At 30.2% G+C, this 8,014-nt stretch overlaps 1 long non-coding RNA gene across 1 annotated transcript; it reads left to right on the forward strand.

The window, feature by feature from the left end:
* The first annotated feature begins 2,583 nt into the window (after nucleotides 1-2,583).
* On the forward strand, nucleotides 2,584-2,928 carry LOC136202367 (uncharacterized). Its single transcript, XR_010674419.1, has 3 exons — nucleotides 2,584-2,597; nucleotides 2,684-2,791; nucleotides 2,870-2,928. It is a non-coding gene; the product is annotated as an uncharacterized lncRNA (long non-coding RNA).
* The last annotated feature ends 5,086 nt before the right edge of the window (nucleotides 2,929-8,014 follow it).

Genomic DNA, 8,014 nt, shown 5'->3' on the forward strand with positions numbered 1-8,014 from the left:
TGTTTTTCTTTTATATAGAAGTTTGTGTTTCGTTTTGATAAATTAGTAAATAGTGTTTTTATAAATGCAGGAATTCACTGTCAGGTTTAAATCAGTGGCTAGAAAGTTAGCTAATGCTGTAACTGAGATGTATATGTTGGTGGATGAAGCTGAAAATATGTTTGATGAGAATGACTTACCTGTACGGATGAATACATTTGTTGAAAACATTTTTACTAAGTACAGAGTTAGTAAGGAAGAGAGGATGAGCCAGCGTTCTGAGCGAATGCCAGCAAGTGAGCATTCGGGAAGATTATCTAATGAATCTGATGAGGATAATGAATTTTTTAATCTGCCTGGCTTTTGGGAAGAATATAATGCTGTTAATGAAGAATATAACAAGCAGGTACAGAGAAAGATAGCTGAAGGTTTAGAAAAAGAGAGAGGAGGAGCGGAGAAGGAGAAGAATAAGAAGAAGAAGAGAGGAGTAGTGAGGAAAGTTAGAGGGAAAGTAGGGTCATCTGAAGGTCTGAGGTTGAGAATAAAGATGAATTCTGCTCCTCAATTTGAGTTGTTAAGCCAGTCTGTAGCTGATTAATCTGTTTCATCTGAAATGTAATTTATTTATGTTTGAATAATTCATGTTTTTTGTTTTGGAACATGTCATTTAATATTTGTGGCTTAATTGATGTTTTTTTTGTTTGTAGGGCTGCTGATATAGTTTCTGGGGCTGGTCCTTTAGTTTGTGTAAATCAAGATGAAGGGGATGAGTTTGTTGATCATGCTGATGAAATTGTGTAAGTTATTATTTTATTGAACAAATGATTCCGTTTTTTGGAACCTTTATTGTTTATGTGTGGAACATATTTTTTTTTGTTATATATTTGAGTTGTTTTATATTTTCACCAGTGATATCGATGATGCGATTGAGTTAGAGACGTCTGATTCTGATTCTGATGATGATATAGACTTGGAGTGTTTGCCTGGAGATGTTCCAGATGAATTTGCCAATATGTGTAGATGGGCTAACAATTATTTATGTAATGGGAGGACAGTTTTTACCACGTTTGAAGATTACATTTTTGGTCATCCGGTGAAAGCAGTTATATTGAGGAAGGATATTCGTGAATTGGCTGATCTAGCTCCAATAGGCTGTGGCCCAATTTTGTATTACATGAGGTATTTTTTTTATCTATAATTGCATGTTGATGTATTAGTGGTTATATTGTTTTATTTTTTTTGAATGGCATGTTTACTGTATATGTTTCGTGTGTGTTTTCTACAGGCACCTTTATGATGTGATTGTGAATAATAATAGATTGGATACCACCTTCTCCCTTGTTGATCCAAACATAACTAATCATATTGAAAGAGTTCATAAGATTGGGGAGAAGATCAAGTTTTTGACTGAGAGATATGAACAGTCCGGCAACAAATGTTTGTATTTGATACCGTGAAACAAAGAGTATGCATTATTTGTCTATACTGATGATTTTTTTTGTTTAATAATGTATTATAGTTTTACTAATGTGTTTGTTTTCTTCAGTTATCATTGGACTTTGACTGTCGTTGATCTTGAGTGAAAATGTGTTTTTCTTTTGGATCCATTGAAAACTCGTTTAGGTTTGGAAAATGATCAATGGAGATATGTTGTTGATGAGTATGTTTAATAATCAAATGCTCTTTTATAATGTATTTTATTTATTGAATGCAATAGTTTGACATATATATGAATTTGTTTTGCAGATCTATTATTTCTTTTTATCATGAGAAGGTTTTGGTAAAATGGATTTGCCCTGTGGTACGTGTTTAATTTGTATGTATATTTGTGTATTTTTTTATTGTTTTTAAGTTGTTTGTATTTTATTTTGCAGAATATTCCATCTCAGAAAGATACAAAAAGCTGTGGGTATTATGTAATGAAGTATATGAATGATATAGTGTCTGAGAAAGTGTTGAAAATTGACAATATTGTAAGTGTTTATTCTTTGAACATTTGTTGTTTTTTCTTTGAACAATTGGTGTTTATTTTTGGAACAATGAGTTTTAATATATGACATTTTGAAGTTATAGTTTTGATGCATTATTTTAATTGTGATATGTTTTTTAGTGGGATAAGTATGCTAGGAGGTCATCTTACGGTGTAGATGTGATGAATGAATTACGTCGAGATTTGGGAGATATTACTTTGAGATATGGTCTTGATAATGAAAATGGCGGAGGAGGTCGTGTAAGGAGGATTGTTAAGGAATCTAAGTACCTCTGTTCTCCTTTTATTTCTCGGCATCCAAAGTTGCTGGATAACATGGATAGTCGTAAAAGGGGGATTGTTGAATTTGCACTGAGTCCTGTTTTAAGCAGGTAAGTTGAAGTTATGTTTGTTATATGAATTTATATGTTATTTTGGCATATACTGATAGTTTTTTTCCTTGTTTTGAAGTGATGTATTTTTCAGTGATGGACAAACCTTTATTGATAAACGGGAGATTTTATCAATGTCTGGTCATTATCATATTGTCAATAATATTGCGGATGCTTGGAGTTCAATTTTGAACACTGAAGAATTGAAGAAATATAATAGAAAACCGAAAAGATTTTTTTCCAGTACATATCCTTTTGTATGTTTCCTAACTTTGTAATTTTGTTTTTTGTTTTCATTCTGTTAATAATTGTTTTGCTAAATGTTGTTTTGATTATTTTGTAGACTCTTCTGTTTTCTGGAGCTAGTAGATCAAGAGAATATAATTTTAAGGAAAGGCTTCAGAATGAACTTTCTTTTTTCAAATTTAAAAACTTGGCTGATGTTGAATTGGTAAGTTTTATGGTGGAACAACAGCTGTTGAATACTGTTAAATGTATTGAGATACTAATGTTTTTTGGTGTTTATTAGGTGTTTTTCCCTGTTATTTCTCATAGACATTTTTATCTGATTGTTGTCAACAATCTTTCAAAGACTGTTGAAAATTGGATAATATGACACTCCCTCGAAAAATCAGTCGTGCTGATAAGTATGATGATTGTCCAGAACAATTGGTATGTTGTAACTTGATTTATTTCATTCTTTGTTTTTTTTGTATATGTGATAATATATTTTCTGATTTGTTTGTTGTAGTTAAAATCCTATGCTCATTTTGTTTTAAAAAATGATGCTTCTTCATTAAAACAAATGTGTGCATACAAAGTGCAAATCCTGAGGATGAAGTGGAGAAGCAATAATAATCACAATGATTGTGGTATTTTTCTTTTGAAGCATATGAAAACATACATTGGTCAGAGTGTGAAGGAGTGTAATATTGGATTGACAAAGAATTCTAAGGTATATCTTGTAAATTCTTTATGTAACAGTTTGTATTACTATTATTCTATTTTATTATATCATTTTTTTTTGCAGGAAAAAGAGTTTAGAAAGCTTAGAATTTTTTATTGCTCGAGCATTCTTTTGAATCCAATAAATCAACTTATTGAAGAAATTGATGAGAAGTCAAAAGAATGGGTTGTTGGAGCTGGATTAAATTTAGAATAGCATATTTTTTATGTTAAATTTGTAAATATATTTTAGAATTTGTAAATATACTTTAGAATTTGTATATAAAATTTTATATTTAAAAAGGTTTTTCAAATTATGTTTGTTTATTCTTAACAGATGTCAATTTACTCAATATTTAGCATATATAATTCATTTGGAACAGACGTTACATTTATTTTGAACAAATGGTATATTAATTCGGAACAAACTATATAATTACATTGAACAAGTCATAAAATTTTGTAGAATTCATCCACAGCCTTTTTTCAATACTCACAACCACTTAATGGTACATTAAGTTGGAACAAATGTTATAGTTATATTAAACAATTTGTAAAATTTATGTATACTTTTGGATCAATATAAGAGCATATCCAATGGTTCATATTCACAACCACTTTATATATATCATCCATTTAATAAAACATCATTTGATTAAACAAATTGTGTTGGAACATAGTACTAATTATATTTGAATAGGAAATGATTTTAGATCACATTATAGTAAATAAAAAGAATGTAAATATTTTTGATTGATCAACGTAATATTTATTCCGGAACAACATATGTAATCAGATTGAACAATACAGTTCATGGAATGGAACAAATGGTTCATTATTTCGGAACAAATGATATAGTTACATGGAACAAGTGGTACAATTTGGTAGAATTCAGTATACAACATTTTTCAATACTCACAACCACTTAATGGTACATTAAGTTGGAACAAATGATATAGTTTTATTAAAGAATTTGTACAATTTATGTATACCTTTGGATTAATATAAGAACATATCCAATGGTTCACACTCACAACCACCTTATATACATTAGCCATTTAATAAACATCATTTTATTAAACAATTTGTGTTGGAACATAGTACTAATTATGTTGTAATGGGAAATGAGTTTAGATCACATTAAAGTAAATAAAAAGAATGTAACTATTTCTGATGGAACAATGTAATATTTATTCTGGAACAACATATGTATTCGGATTGAACAATACAGTTCATGGAATGGAACAAATGGTTCATTATTTCGGAACAAATGATATAGTTACATGGAACAAGTGGTACAATTTGGTAGAATTCAGTATACAGCATTTTTCAATACTCACAACCACTTAATTGTACATTAAGTTGGAACAAATGATATAGTTATATTAAAGAATTTGTACAATTTATGTATACGTTTGGATCAATATAAGAGCATATCCAATGGTTCACACTCACAACCACCTTATATACATTAGTCATTTAATAAACATCATTTTATTAAACAAATTGTGTTGGAACATAGTTCTAATTATGTTGTAATGGGAAATGAGTTTAGATCACATTAGAGGAAATAAAAAGAATGTAACTATTTCTGATGGAACAATGTAATATTTATTCCGGAACAACATATGTATTCGGATTGAACAATAAAGTTCATGGAATGGAACATAGTACGTATACCGTTGGAAGAATATAAGAGTATATCCAATTGATCATTAAGTTTGCTTTTGAGGATTCACCCTGTAAAATAGAAAATGAAATGATATAGTTACATTTTTCAGTAATAAGGGATCAATAAATAATCACTGTTTGTTTGAATATAATTAATACATGGTATATGTTTCATTAAAGTTTTAATTGTTAATAAAATGAATACAGATTTATTTTAATCTGATTTTAATTCATACCCTTTGCAATAATAAATAAATGAGGAAATACTTATTGATTCTGATACGAATAGTTTAAGAGACTGATTTACATATTTATATAGGAAATAATACCAATAGTTTAAGAGACTGATTCACAGTTTTAATTTAGTTTGCATTTAATAAATATATTCATGTACGTAATATTCTTAATACTGTTGAGATTCCCAATATACATTTATTTTGAATGAAAAGCCGTGTTTCATTGCAGGAAAAGTAGAATTTGAAGAGTCTAAATTATTAAAAGCTTCTGAGTTTCCCAATAGATAATCATTTGAATGAAAGAAAGCGTGTTTGATAGTATGAAGTTGAAGAGACTAAATAAAATTCTATAAACAGTATTGCTCTCTTTATTGATCGTATTTTTTTAGTAGAAGTTGAATTGGAGCAAAGATGTCAGGAAGCAGTTCGAGTTCGTCTAAGAGAACGAGGTCTTCTTCTCCTGTTGAACCTTTAGTACGTAATGAACGGAGTGAAATTCCCGATGAGCTCTTTAAAGTTATTGAAGATATGGAGGAAACTTTTATGGAAGGGGATATTGACGACATCATAAAGAAGCTGAAGGGCATGAAGGCTTTCATGTCTTTATTTTGTGTCTTTCATTGAGAAAGGAATGGAGGAGAAAGTGGAGTTGAAGGAGGAGCTGGAGGAAGTGAAGAAGAATCTGAAGGACCAGATTAAGAAATATAACAATGATGTTATGGGTCCTGATAATGATTTTATTTAATGTTTTTTTTAATTGTGAACAATTGTTTATATTTTTATGTTTTTATGTTTTTTTATGTTTATGTTTGTATGTTTTTTTTTTTTAATTTAATGATATATTTTTTTGTTATGTTTTTTATACTGCTATATATTATTGATGTTCATATATTGTTAGTGTAAAGATATGTTGTTTGAAATTAACACACAGGTTCAGTACGTAAAGCAGGTAGTTATATTACTGATGAACTTTTTAAGATCATTGTTGATATGGAGGAAACGTTTATGGAGGGGAATGTTGATTGCATCATGGTGAAGCTGAAGGGCATAAACGCTTTTATGTCTTTATTTTGTGTGTCCGTGATGTGTTTTATTCTGAAACGAGAGTAGAAGAAAGTGGATTTGAAGGAGAAGCTGAAGGAAGTGAAGAAGAATCTGAAACACAAGACTGAGCAATGTAACAATGATGTTTTAGGTCGCAATAATGATCTTATTTGATCTTTGTAAGAAATGTATTATCAAGACATATAATAACAAGTTGTTCCAAAAAAAATCACAGGTTTCAAAGTGAAGTCAAATAACAAAATATACTGTTAGAGTAAAGAAAGTTTAGATATAGGGATTTTACCTTATCTCTTTGCTTTTTCTGGGCAGTTTCTAATGTCATGGTTGCACAATTGGTGACATCCTTTGCACATCCTTTGTTTTTTCTGTGATTGTTCAATTGCTTTCTCTTTTTCTCCCTTCAATCTTTTCTCACTGTTTGTAAGCTGAATCTCAGTTCCTTTGTTTTTAGAAATTTTAGGTTCTTTGATTAGAACTTCAGAGGGCCGACTTGTTCCAACCAACATCTCTATGTCTTGAATTTTAGTAGAATTGTTGATGTTCTTTCTTTTCTTTGCTTCCAGCTCTGTCCTCAATGTTTGAATGTTTCTTGTGAGATTATTTAGGTCCTCTTCATCCCCTTCAGCCAAACACACAGTCATATGAATCTCACTCCATAAGTTATTCAACATTATTTTCTTTCCCATTGTTCTAGCACATTCCTCTATAACATTATTTTGCAATGTTATCTCTGGTAATATTTTCCATCTGTTTAGCACATACTGGTCAGGAATTTTTTTCCAGCATCCTATCCTTCCATACGAGCACCATATGTCTACAGGGAATTCCTGCTCTATTGAACATCTTGCACAAACATGTTGTGTCACTGTTGTCTGTATTATAAACAACCTGATATGTTGTTTTTTTACCTTTTTCTCTTACAGTGATTCTGCATTTGTCAGTGTGTTTCTGTATATCATCAACGCCACATTTAAATGAAGCATCTATCATTTATTTTTGAAATTCATAGAAGATTGTTCTTGTAAATACTTCTGATCCATGCTTTTCGATAGGAATTGGTGTTTGAGTCATAGGTATTGAGTGTTTAGAATCATTGTCATTTTTTCCTTGTGCATGTCTTTGTGCTTCCATTGCACCCTCAAACCGGAGGAGGAATTCAATGAGAGTTAATGACTTTTTGTGAAAGAAGTGAAGAAGTGATTTTCACTTTCTGACCTTGAGGTTGTTCTCATTAAGCCCGCTAGGAATTAGTCTCTGAAATAAGCAGGAATCCATGTTGATCTTATATCATACATGTGTTTCAGCCATCCATGTTTTTGTAAATTGAATTCCAAAATAATTTCCATCCATTTTTGTTCAAACTCTTCTGGTTCCATTTCTACACCCCACACGCAAGAATTTATCTTTGTAATAAAATCTGTTTCTTGCATTATTTGTCTTCCTGTATTTGTAAGAAAAGAGTTTAGAATACAATTAATGTATGCCTATTGAACAACACATATATCATTTTGGAACATTTTATGTATTCATATGGAACAACACATGTATTATGTTGGAACATTGTATTTATTGAATGGGACAATAGAAAATAAATAGTATAAAATTATTTTTCGTACCTATTTTGTCTGACATCTTTTTCATAATGTGCCACATGCAAAATCTTTGTTCTGTTTTTTTAAAAACATTTTTTATTGCAACTATCATTGCTGGATCTTGGTCTGTTATCAAGCAAGTCGGCTCATTATTGTCCATTGCTT

Source organism: Euphorbia lathyris, chromosome 8 (genome assembly GCF_963576675.1).
Source record: "Euphorbia lathyris chromosome 8, ddEupLath1.1, whole genome shotgun sequence".
Taxonomy (NCBI): Eukaryota; Viridiplantae; Streptophyta; class Magnoliopsida; order Malpighiales; family Euphorbiaceae; genus Euphorbia; species Euphorbia lathyris.